This window comes from Solanum lycopersicum, chromosome 3 (assembly GCF_036512215.1).
Source record: "Solanum lycopersicum chromosome 3, SLM_r2.1".
NCBI lineage: Eukaryota > Viridiplantae > Streptophyta > Magnoliopsida > Solanales > Solanaceae > Solanum > Solanum lycopersicum.
In genome coordinates this window covers 14,079,563-14,093,368 of record NC_090802.1, presented here as the reverse complement: position 1 = coordinate 14,093,368, position 13,806 = coordinate 14,079,563, and the positions used below count along the sequence as shown (strand labels likewise).

The following is a 13,806-nucleotide window of genomic DNA, read 5'->3' as shown; positions in this document are numbered from 1 at the left end:
CATGAACTTCATAAATTGAGTACCTTTCAGAGTAGTATATTCGAGTTCTAAGTCTTGAGTCCTTGAGTTGAGCTTTCATGCCCATAATTCCGCATGAATGTTATGAGTTGAGAATTCTTGAAATGAGTATTATCATTGAAGTTGTTGAGTTCTGAATTGTTGGGTTTTGGGTATCGAGTTCTTTGTATGGTTATTGAAAACCTTGAATTGAGTTGTTTACGTCCATCAATTGGCATGAACTCTATTTTGAAAAGTCTTTTACAACTTTTTTTAAAATTTTTTTAAGACTTGAGAACTTGAGTTGAGAAATAATAGAGCCGAGTTCATTTTCCTTAAATGATATATGGAAACTAAGAATTTCCAAGAGTAAATGTTTTCACATTTAAAAGAGGATTAAACAGAGACTCAAAAGAGTTTTGAGCAGTTCAGTAACATCACTTTTTAGAGAAAGATTTTGAGTAATAATCTCAAACTAAATAAAGAGTTATGTTTTTAAACCAAGACATTAATTTTTTATTAAGAAAACAATTTTAAGAAGCAACAAAGGAATTGAGTCCCCATAAACTCAATCAATAAGCAAAATATTTATGCGGAATATACCCCTAAAAAACTGAACGTGGTAATAAAAAAATCTAATGTAATCAATAATGGGGATGGGAGTAGTGGTTGCAATTTTTTTTTAAAAAAAATCAAAGCAGTCTTTTTTAAAAAGAAATTGGGCTGGGGGAAGTGGTGGGGGTGGGAGTACATGGGTGGGGTTGTGGGGGTAGGGTAAGATTGTATGGATTCGAGATATTAATAACTTAGTTTTGATTGAATATTTTTTGGCAATAAGAGATTAAAGTGGTTTACAATCATTTTATCCAAACCATACTAGATCAAATCCTTAGTTACCCATATTTTATATGGGTAGATTTGATTCTATCCATTTTAACTCAATCCATATTCAACCCATCCAAATTCGATTCAAATGACTCATTTGCCATCCTCGGCCTACCCTTCTTAACAAATCTCATGAATCCTTTCATAAGTGAAACCTTCGTTGAAAGTGATCGATCACCAACTTGAAATGTCATGTCCCTTACGTTGCAGTGTGCATCCTCCTGCCTACTCTAGTCTGGATTACCCACACCATTAGCTCATCTTCCCTAACCAAGTCAACTCCTAATATTCTACATAACAACCTTAAGAAAAACCCAATTACAGTTTTATCAATTATTTCAATTTTGATAAATCATGGTGGAGAGTACAATAGTATTTTTTCTTAAATTCAAAACATTAAACATTGTTTATACATCTTTTTACTGAATGTTTGGGTTTATAAAAAAGTATAAATATCTTATAACATGTGTAAACATTGAATCACACATGCTCTCACACAAGACAGAACACCAAGTCCTTTATAACCCAAAGTTTAGCCATCTGAATCTTATTCAATCTGCTCACTCTTAGTAATTTTTGGGTGGATCTGGATTAATTCAGATCAATTTAACCTATCAATTTGATATACCTAGTATACATTCAGTCGATAAGTAGGAATAACCCTTGCATGTTCAGCTCTATACATAACTAAAATGAATTTCTCGGTCATGTCTAAATCATTTGGATTCATACCATTCAGTAGCTCCCAATCAAAACAATGAACCAATTGTGCTAGCACAAGATGAAGAGTTGTGAGTCCTAATTGTAATCCAGGACAACTTCTTCTTCCAGAGCCAAACGGTAAAAGTTTTGGTACAAACTTCTCGGGTTCAGACCAAACTTCTGGATCTCTTCCAATTGCCCAAGTATTTACTATAACTCTTGAACCTTTAGGTATATCAAATCCATCAATTGTAATCTTCAATGGATTCATGAGGAATCAAAAGTTGTCCGATGGGATGAAGCCTAAAACCTTCTTTTATGACCATTTCTAAATACTCGAATTTTTCCAAGTCTGATTCTTCTACCATTCTATTTATGCCAACAACTTGTTCCAACTCCTTTTGTAATTTTTTCATTATTTTTGGGTGGCTTATAAGTTCAGAGAAAATCCAATCAATTGATGTTGGTGAAGTATCCATTGAAGCCATTAGCATGTCCTGCATAGAGTTCTTTTTCAGTCATGCTAAATTAATACTAAGTACATTATAAATTATTTTTACCCAAGCAGACATAGGGGGGTTGTAACACAATTTTGTTACTAGACTCCTTGTTAGTTGTGAATGAAATTCTTTTTACACGTGAGTGAATATAAGTTAAACTCAACAACAAATAGACCATGGTGTAAATGGAGTTTTAAACTATCAAGATACCCAAAGCATTCAACAAATAACCCAAAATTTTATTTTTTTAAAATGGAATATGTGATCTTAAAATATGACAAATTATTTACTTTAACAAATTAAGATACCTTGCTAATTAATGCAAATCTTCTTATACCATCAATAAAATATTAGTTAAACTAAACTAAAATTAACTTTTAAGATATTACCATTAAAATAGCTTTGATATGGCGACGATCAAACTCGAACTCTGCTTTGCAAGAATTCATGATGTCCATCATTGTATCAACAATATCCTTGGTTTTTTCTCCTTTTTGGAATCTTGAATATGTTCATCAATTATTCTCTCCAAAAATTCATCAAAAACTTTTGCCAATTCTTTTATACGACGAACAACTCCCTGCAAATCAAACACATCAAAAAATGGAAAAACTCACCAATATTTGGTGTTGCTGTTATTATCATATTTTCTTGAATAACATCTTTAAAACCCCTTTATCAAAGTCATCATCCATATATTTTTTCCCAAATATCATTAAACAAGCCATGTTGGCATTTAGTGGAGCAACTTTAGCACTAATATCAACTTCAACACCACTAGTAGCTGCCCGATTGATAAAAGTCACAAAATTTCTAACTTCTTTCTTTCTCATTGATTGAAATGAATTGATCTTGAGAGTACTAAGCAATTCTAACGTACACAATTTTCACATATTTCTCCAATAAGGTCCATATTTTGCAAACGTCATGTTTCTTTGATTGTATGCGCAAATTGAGCAACTCTATTATTTGGTCGACTCGCAAAAATATGATCATATTTTTTCAAGAACTGTTCAGCAGCATGAGGAGATGAAGCAACAATTATAGGAACTAGATCAAATCTCATGCTCATTATGGGACCATATCTTTTGGCTATTTTATATAGATCTTGGTGGACATTTTTGTCAATCATATGGAGATTTCCTATAATTCGAAGCACTTTTGGGCCTGGAGGGATTTTTTTCTTCTTTTTCATGAATTTATTATGTAATACTTGAAAAATTGTATAGCACTACAAGTAGTGCAAGAACTTGTAAGAAAATTGAAGCCATTGGATATTATTGTGTTTTCATTTTGCTTCATGACTCCCACATTATAAAGATGTTAACAGTTGGTTGGGGGTGAAGGAAATTCAATGAAAAAATTAATTGTTGGGGTAAAAGGACAAAGAAAGAAAAAAAACAAAATTTAAAAGTGATAAAATCTTCTAGAAAATTCACGTGTTATAATTTGACTTTCATGGTTCAATATTCACTTTGAAATTTAATTTAGTCAAATTTGTTTTAAAACTTTTTTAACTTGTGGTGTATCAGTAAAGAAGAAAACGAATTATACGTTAAAATACATATTTTTCATTGCCAATCAACACTTTCAACATCAAAATATCAGTCACTACAAAAAATAATACTTCATGCCTTTATGATTAACAACTACTCTCTCCGTTCTTTATAAATAGTTGGACTATAATTATGTCATTTCATAAAATTAATGTATAAATTATCATATTCTTCCTATTATATGTTTGACAGAGTAGTTAATTAGTCTTGAAAATATATACTTTGACTAACTTAGAAAAACTAATAAGTAATTAATATTCATTGGAGTACTTCATACATTGATTAATTAGCCTCTTCATTCACTATTCTATAAAACCTGATTTTGAAAATAAACTCAAAAATTTAAATAGTCATCCAAATGCATTTTAATTTTCAAATCTAGAATATTCATTGTTTATTGAAAAGTTGACTTAATAAAACATTAAATAAGGGTAAAAGGGTAAAGTTAGTTAATTTCATAATGCAAGTGCAATTTAAAAAGGTGATATACAAAAAAAAACGGAGACCATATAATATGTCTATATTCAATATTGCACTAGTAATATATCATTATATTTTCATTATAAATTATAAACCCACTTTAAAAATGTAGTCATATTTTCTAGAGTAAATTTCACATATAGCAAATACAAAAATTATATTTGTATGTTATACCTATAGTTTGCATAATTGCGCTCCATAATTAACATAAATATGTATATTTCGCTATACATATACAAATGAAGCTATCGCTATTCGCTATACATATATGCAAAAGAAACAATTGTATAATCCTTTTAGGCATACATATACAAAATAAATCAATTGTATAATATGTTTTGTATAAAGCGAGAAAGAGAAAAAGAGAAAAGAAACTGGGTAAGGAAAGATTGTATTTGTATAGAGTGAGAGGCGAGTGAGAGTGGTGAGCGAGATCTGGAGAGTGCAGAGCGAAATGTGGGAGAGGAGAGACAGGAAACAAAAATGTATGTATATATACAATATTCCATTGCAAATCTGTTGCTATATTCTAAATAATTTTTTTTTTAATTTTGCAACAAAATGATTATTTCGCCGCAAATCCGTCATTATATAGTGACGGAATATTGTTCGTCGCTAATATCCGTCACTAAACACTGTTTTTTTAGTAGTGAAAATTCATATGTTTTATTGCCAATCGTAACTTTCAACATTCAAATATCAGTCACTACAAAAAAGAATACTTCATGCCTTTATTATTAACAACTACTCTCTCCGTTCTTTATAAATAGTTGGACTGTAATTCTGTCATTTCATAAAATTAATGTATAACTTATCATATTCTTCCTATTATATGTTTGACAGAGTAGTTAATTAGTCTTGAAAATATATACTTTGACTAACTTAGAAAAACTAATGAGTAATTAATATTCATTGGAGTACTTCATACATTGATTAATTAGCCTCTTCATTCACTATTCTATAAAACCTGATTTTGAAAATAAACTCAAAAATTTTAAAAATAGTCATCCAAATGTATTTTAATTTTAGAAATTTAGAATATTCATTGTTTATTTAAAAGTTGACTTAATAAAACATTAAATAAGGGTAAAATGGTAAAGTTAGTTAATTTCTTAATGCAAGTGCAATTTAAAAAGGTGATATACAAAAAAAACGGAGACAATATTATATGTCTATATTCAATATTGCACTAATAATATATCATTATTTTTTCAATATAAATTATAAACCCACTTTAAAAATGTAGTCATATTTTCTAAAGTAAATTTCACATATAGCAAATACAAAAATTATATTTGTATGTTATACCTATAGTTGGCATAATTGCGCTCAATAATAAACATAAATATGTATATTTCGCTATACATATACAAATAAAGCTATCGCTATTCGCTATACATATATGCAAAAGAAACAATTGTATAATCCTTTTCGGCATACATATACAAAATAAATCAATTGCATAATATGTTTTGTATAAAGCGAGAAAGAGAAAAAGACAAAAGAAACTGGGTAAGGAAAGATTGTATTTGTATAGAGTGAGAGAGGCGAGTGAGAGTGGCGAGCGAGATCTGGAGAGTGTAGAGCGAAATGTGGGAGAGGAGAGACAGGAAACAAAAATGTATGTATATATACAATATTCCATCGCAAATCCGTTGTTATATTCTAAATAATTTTTTTTTAATTTTGCAACAAAATGATTATTTCGCCGCAAATCCGTCATTATATAGTGACGGAATATTGTTCGTCGCTAATATCCATCGCTAAACACTGTTTTTTAGTAGTGAAAATTCATAGGTTTTCACTATTCTATAAAACCTGATTTTGAAATAAACTCAAAATTTAAATAGTCATCCAAATGCATTTAAATTTTTGAAATGTAGAATATTCATTATTTATTGAAAAGTTGACTTAACAAAATATTAAATAAGGGTAGAAGGGTAAAGTTACTTAATTTCTTAATGTAAGTGCAATTCAAAAGGGTGACATCGAAAAAATGGAGACAATATAATATATCTATGTTAAATATTTCACTATTTTTTTCATTATAAATTATAAACCCACTTAAAAAATGTAGTCATATATTCTGGAGTAACTTTCACATATAGGAAATACAAAAATTATATTTGTATGTTCTACCTATAGTTTGCATAATTACGCTCCATAGCGAACATAAATATGTATATTTTGCTATACATATACAAATGATAGCTATGACTATTTTGTTATATATATATACAAAAGAAGCAATTGTATAATATGTTTCGGCATACGCATACAAAATAAATCAACTGTATAATTTATTTTGTATAAAGTGAGAAAGAGAGAAAGACAAAAGAAAACTTGGTAGAGAAAGATTGTATTTGTATAAAGTGAGAGTTGCGAGCGAGATCTGGAGGGTGGAGAGCGAGATGTGGGAGACTAGATACAAGGGAACAAAATTATATGTATATATGCAATTTTTTCTCACTTTATATAAACACCAACACATATTATACAATTGTGTTTGTATAAAAGCGAGACTAGCAGCTCAACAAGAGAGTCTCGAGCGAAATTCCACCATGAGACGAAAATAACAACGGTTTGTTGTGTAATTATATTAAACTATGTTCATAACATTTAATTTGAATTAATAGCTTGCTATTATACACAATTTTCCTTGTTTTTCGTATGGCTTTAACGATAAGCTACTTTATCTATATCAGGCTTTAGTAGATCGAATGAATTAAAAGAATTGGTAATAAAGGTTATATTTTATATATTATATATAGTTAAAACAGTACATGATCACTATTAGTACTAGTGATTATTAATAAGTTCCTGAAACGAGCTAACTTATTACAAGAGGACCTAAGTAGTTGTTTATTAGCTAGAACACCTTTTTTTTCTGCTTTGAGGTAATCATCCACAACGTCAGGAGGAGTGAGTAGACATATGATTGAGGGGTCGATGTTAGCTGAGAACCAAAATTTGCTACTTGATTTCCTCATCGAAAGTTCTGGCGGAACACTGGATTCCCCAACTTCCTCAATGTTAACCTATAAGACATGATAAGAGGAGAGTAAAGTGAGTTGGGTTCTTCTATATATTCAAGGAGATCGGTAGAGTTTGTTTCGACTTCTAAAGGCAATGGATTATGTACTTCTAAGGGAAAGGTTGTGATGAAGGCGGGTTGAGTAGGTGACAGACTGAACTGGTAGAGAACACACCAGAAGTGGTGTACAACCAATAGGGGATATCAGCTACTCCAACCTTTTTGTTAAGGCTTATTTTGGAGGCGTTAGCACGGATATCTTTAGGAATATTGAAAGAGAGATTTGACAAGTCCCAGGTTGAGCCATTCCAAAGAGTAGAAAGCTTGAGATGCTCTTCGCCTTTCTTGAAGGGACAATGAAGAATATATCTAAGGGGAGGATTTCTATCAATCCAGCAATTATGCCAAAAGTTAATGGATTAACCCGATTTAGGGGACCAAGCAATACGACTAGATCAGAAATTCCTTACATGGAGAATGTTCTTCCAGATGAAGTATTGGAAAGTGGTAGAAATTCTAATATTGTATTTATGGGTAAGTGCTTTCGCCCACAGAGAATTTTTGCTAGATATTGATACGCTCAAACTTACTTCTCAAATAAGAAGTAAAGCGGTCGTGTCAAGTAAATAACCCAACTAGTGAGGTTGGGATCGTTCCCACGAGGAAAATAGTCTACACTTAACTTCAACCTGTTATTACTATTGTTTGGTCAATGACTTCCTTGGAAAGTAAAAACAATGAAAGGGGGATTTCTATTTCTAAATGAATGAAAATAACTAACGCAATTGAAAGAGACACTTAACAGCTTTTGAATGTTGGATTTTAATCAATTAATCAAAGTAACTAGGGCTTACGTGTTCCCCACTGGTTCATAAATTGTTAATTCTAACTATAATAATTCTTTCCTAGTATCTTGCATGCAAAGTGATAAGTTATTTATTTCTAAATCCTTGGTCCGGAATCTAGAAAATCTCACTCCGCAACTTGGTCCGGCTACGTGTGTTGCTTTCCTAACCCTTATCTTTACCTCATATTAAGCATCGTATTCGATATTTGACTAAGTTATTACCTCGTACCAATCAATACTACCCTATTAGATAGTATATACTAAATCTATGTTGATAATTCTTTTCCTATTATCTACCTTCTTGGTCTGACAAGTAGCATTAAGGCGAGTTCTAATGTTGGTCATCCGTTAAAAAGACTTCTAAGCGAAGAATTATTAATACATGCAAGACACCATTCTACAATTGTTATTTTAGTTAGGTTTTATCTCATTATTTGCCTATGGTTCCCACAACCCTAGTTATGGAGTTTAGTTACTCATAGTCATAATCACAATATTCAAATATATTAAATAAGAATTCATGTACTTACTTCAATGAGAAAGAGTAAAATCCGAAAGTTTGCTTGATTAATCACCAATAATCACTTGCAAGAATCTCAAAATAATCAACAATCTCACAAAAAGTCTAATGATTATCAAAAGTCTAATAATCTAAGAGTCTAACAATACGGAGTCTAACAATGATCCCGAGTCTAACCTAACAGAGTCTAACTATCCGGATTCTAACCCCAAAAACGAGATTTTTCGAACTATTTATAGAAAATAAAAACCTAATTAAACAAGGACTCTATTTGCTGGAAATCTACCAAAACGTGGCTGGGCCGACAGACCTCGCGATGGATCGTCGTGGTCACGACGGACCGTCATGGACTCCGTCTTCCCATACTTATGCAATTTCTTTTGCTGCTCTCTTCATTACCCTCGACGGCACGTATGACGGACCGTCATAGGTACAACGGTCTGTCGAGGGTCTTCGTTCCAAAACACTTCAACTCTTGGAATATGGTTATTGGGATTACTTCTCTGAACTTCATGACGAACTTGCAGGACGGACCGTCACAGACACGACGGACCGTCACAAGCTTCTTAACCCCACACTTGGTCAGAATTCCCCATCTTCCTTCAGCAGCTGCACTACGCTTCCACCTACGGACCGTCACAAGCTCCGTAGGTGGTCTCTTCTGCATTTCTTCGCTCAAAATCTCCACATTCATCTTTGGACAGAAATCCTGCAAAATAAAGAGAAACTTATATAAACATTAGCACAAAAAGGCTTTTAGACACACTAAACTTAAGGAAAAAGTATTAATAATACCGTGAAACCACAGTATATCAACACCCTCAACTTAAATTCGTTGTTTGTCCTCAAGCGACGCACTATGACTCAATATAAAATCTTTTTACAATAGTATCCATGTTTTATCCTTTGCAATCATTTGGCTATCAATCCCGATTAATCTCATCAAATCTATGCATACTATCACTATTAGGCTTGAATTATGTGGGATCAGAACATGACACAGACTCACCATGCACTAACACCTATCCTCTTCAATTTTCTCACCGAGGTGCTAACAATTCCGGTATTGCAACTAGTGTCCTCACTTTAAAACAAAATCCTCATTTTTCACACAATAATTTCAGTTTGAGTATAAGGATTACTTTTCAACACTCGCTCTCAGAACAAAGTCACACTCATTCATACCTATTTCCATAAGCTTGCCCTTATTTTCACTGCCTTAAATTCTCTATACAACCCTTAGGATAACGATAGGACTTTCTTAGCTTGTAACATAGGCTCAAGGTCAGGTAGGGTATATTTAGGTATACTTTAGTGACTTTTTGCCCTCCTTGATATATTGGCTAAACCTTCCACTTTCTATCATTTTATCTCGCCCAGTTTCTCATATTCTTTCACCTTGCTATTTTCTCTTTTTTATTCATTCGTGTAAGTGACTCTCTTCAATTTCTTGCTTGTATTTCTTGTATATTTTCTTTTTTCTTTACTTTTCTTTCAACTAATTCTTGAGTCACTTTTTTGTTCTTTCTCTCTCTTTGTTCTTTCAACCCTACTTTTCAGAGCATACCTCATAATAGCCACCCTCAACTCATGGCTTTGCCATGAGTCAAGGTACACAATACCCAGAGTTGGGTCAGGGCCATAACGAAGGTTATTTACTGCATTAGTCACCCTCAACTTATGCTTTTGGCATAATCTGAGGTGCACATGTCTAAGGAGGGACCAGGGCCAATACATTATTCCTAGAAAAGATTAGTTGGGGTGAAAAAGAAAGGTCAAATTTAAGCTCAGATCATTTGGATCAAAGAAGGATAGATTTTATTTGGTTTTCTTTTATTTAGGCTAAAAATGAGCTATATTGAATAAGGGTCTATGATCCTTTCCTAATTGTCTATTACAGCTTACTTTTGGCAGGACTAACCAGGCAAGTTCTAGGTCACTACAAGTAGTGGACTATTCAAATCTTCCACACACTCACTTGACATCTCATCACTCTACCAGATTATCATACACCTAGTTCGAATTTTTGACTTAGGATAATGCAATGGTGTACCTCTATGTCGTGCTTAGAGCCACACATTTATCAATTACTATGCCTAGTCGTGCATCATTTTCCAATTTATCAGGATATCATTTTAGCCATCATGCTCCAGAAGAGGAAAAAGAACACAGGCGAGAAAACCCCAAAAGAGGATAGTGAATTGGGCTACTCAGAATTCACCCTAGTACTCACTTTCCATTTACCCCACCCCCAACAAAAAGACATGAAATTGTCCCCAATGCATAAAATTTTTTGAAAAGACTGGTAGGTGAAGCAAACCTGGGGCGCAAAGCGCCGACAATCAGCACGGACCGTTGTCGATATCCATCGTGGGACACTAAAAAAATGGAGACCCTTAAGAGAGGGGTCTCTGACCGTCATGATGGTTATACAGGACGTACCGTCGAGAGTATGATGGTCCGTCGTAGATGTCCATTGGAAGACACTTAGAAAATGTGAGAGACCTTAGGAATAGGGTCTCTGACAACCAGAACGGTTGTGCGGGATGGACCGTTGAGAGAACGACAGTTCGTCGCATGTGTCCATTGGTGACTGTTGCAGAGTGATTTTCTGCAGAATTTCCTGGTGATGTGCCTGGAAATTTAAAATCCATTAGTAGAAAATGCTACCATTACTAGAAAGAATAAAAAGGAAAAAAATTATAAGTATTGGGTTGCCTCCCAACAAGCGCCTGATTTAATGTCGCGGCACGACTAGGGACACTTGATTACTCAGACTTCATCAAGATGGTATGCCTCTATCACTTCATTCCCCGATGCTTTATGCCCAAAATAGAGTTTTATTCGATCTCTATTCATCTTAAACCGCACTCTCTCCTTGTCTTTTAACTCAACTGCTCCATGGGGGAATACTTGGGTAATCATGTAAGGGCCATCCATTTGGACTTGAGCTTGCCCGGAAGACAAGGCGACCCAAAACTGTCTACTAGCACCAAATCCCCAACCCTAAACTCTTGTTTTGCACTTTTTTGTTCATTCTCCTTCTTCATCTTTTCTTTGTGGGATATGGCGGATACTGATTGGAGCTCACCACTCTGCCTCATAGTCCTACACACGTTGAAGGTCGCTTCTTCATTGTTCAACCAAAATTTCATCTGCCCCTTTTTCATATCAACTAAGGCTCTACCTGTAACAAGGAATGACCTCCCAAGAATAATAGGCACTTCAAAATCGACTTCACAATCAAGAATAACAAAATCAGCCGGAAAGATGAATGACTCCACTTTTACTAGCACATCATGGAGTATCCCTATAGATCGTTTCACTATCCGATCAGCCATCAGTAGCCGCATCGCAGTGGGTTTTGGGTCACCCAAACCCAACTTCTTGTAGATCGAGAGGGGCATGAGATTTATGCTTGCCCCCAGATCATATAATACTTTCGCAAAATGTAATGACCCAACTGTACAAGGAATAGTGAACGCACCTGGATCTTCTTTCTTTTGTACGAGGGATCTTGTAGCAATAGCACTACAATGCTGCAGTCTATCATCATCCTCAAAAGTGATCGATCTTTTCTTGGTGACCAGATCTTTCATAAATTTGGCATAACCGGGCATTTGTTCTAGAGCTTCTACCAAAGGGACATTGATAGAAAGATGCTTCAACATTGTTATGAAACGCCGGTATTTACCATCCTTGGTCTTTTTCACTAATCTCTGAGGGAAAGGTGGTGGTGGCCTAGGCATGGGAATTACCTTCATAGGTACTTCTGCATCTTTTCCATTACTTTCCTCTGCTTCACCACTATCCTTTATCACATTATCATTATCCTTTCTCACATTTTCCTCAGTAGACGGCATAGGTGGGTCAATGGTTTGCTTACCACCCCGAGTAGTGATTGCCATACAGTGCACAACATTCTTTGGATTTTGGACAGTGTTGCTAGGAAGAGTGTCCGATTTCCATGTGTTCACTATCGCAGATAATTGGGCCATTTGCAACTCGATCTATTTAATCGATATTGCATGTGTATCAACTGTTTTCCCAATACTAGTTAAATCACACCTTAACTCTTTAATGTGCTCATCACTAGCATCAAACCTCCTCATCATTTTGTGCAACATATCCTCAACTTGCGCCATACTATCTCCACCATCCCTAGGAGTAACTTCACGATTTTGAGGAGGGACATAGGGCCCCTTCCTATCATTTCTGTTACCGTAGTTACCCCTGTTGAAGTTGTTGTCGCGGTTGTAGTTTCCATCTCGGACATAATGACCCTCACGGTTATAGTTACCATAGTTCCTACCTTGGTTCCCTTGACCTTGGCGCCAATTATCCTAATTTGAGCCTTGGGCACTTGGTCGGAAACCCCCCGTCACTGCATAAGTGTCCTCCGCATAATAGCATTCATCATTAGGGGGTGGTGGTTTATCCAAGTAGTTGACTGCATTTATATTTTCTGCACCCCTAGTGACATGTTTTAGTACCAACCTAAGCTCAGTTCTCATTTGAGCCATTTCTTCACGAATCTCATCTGTGGCTGGGTTATGAGTGGACTGCACTGCGAAGGTGTTTCTCCCTGTATCAGACTTTCTAGTACTCCAAGCTTTGTTATTTCAGGAGATTTTCTTTAATTTTTCAGCAATTTCAGCATAAGGACATTTCCCATAAGATCCACCTGCTATAGTGTCCAACACCGCTTTGTTATTATCATCCTGTCCCCGATAGAAATATTCCTTCACTGACTCATCATCTATATGGTGATTTGGAACACTTTTCAAGAATGAGGTGAATCTATCCCAAGAACTACTAACTGACTCTCCTGGTAGTGCCACAAAGTTATTCACTCTGTCTTTGTGGTTTAGTTTCTTGGAGACCGGATAGTAGCGTGCTAAGAAGACATCCCTTAGTTGGTTCCAAGTGAAGATTGAGTTATATAGGAGCTCAGTGAACCACATAGAAGCCTCTCCCGTCAGTGAGAGAGGAAACACTCTGAGACCTATTACATCTAAATCCAAATCAGGCCTCACTACACAACTTTTACACACTACCCTTACCTTAGCTATATGGCCATGTGGATCCTCAGAAGGTAGCCCTGAAAACAAACCTCTGGCAGTGAGCATTTGCATCAGGCTACTAGTTGCCACAAAGTTGGGGCCTGTGGGTAGAGGAGGCAAGACAAGTGGCCCATCCGAGTCTGCTAAGTTATCATAACCTCTGTAGCATGCTTGGGGCCGTGGCACGGGATTTTGTCCCCTCTGTTGATGTTCACCCGCAGC

General features: G+C 34.8%; 1 pseudogene; it reads right to left on the bottom strand.

Annotated features, from left to right (window-relative positions):
- Positions 1 to 1,280: 1,280 nt before the first annotated feature.
- On the bottom strand, positions 1,281 to 4,736 carry LOC101258135 (cytochrome P450 71AU50-like; annotated as a pseudogene).
- Between the last annotated feature and the right edge of the window lie 9,070 nt (positions 4,737 to 13,806).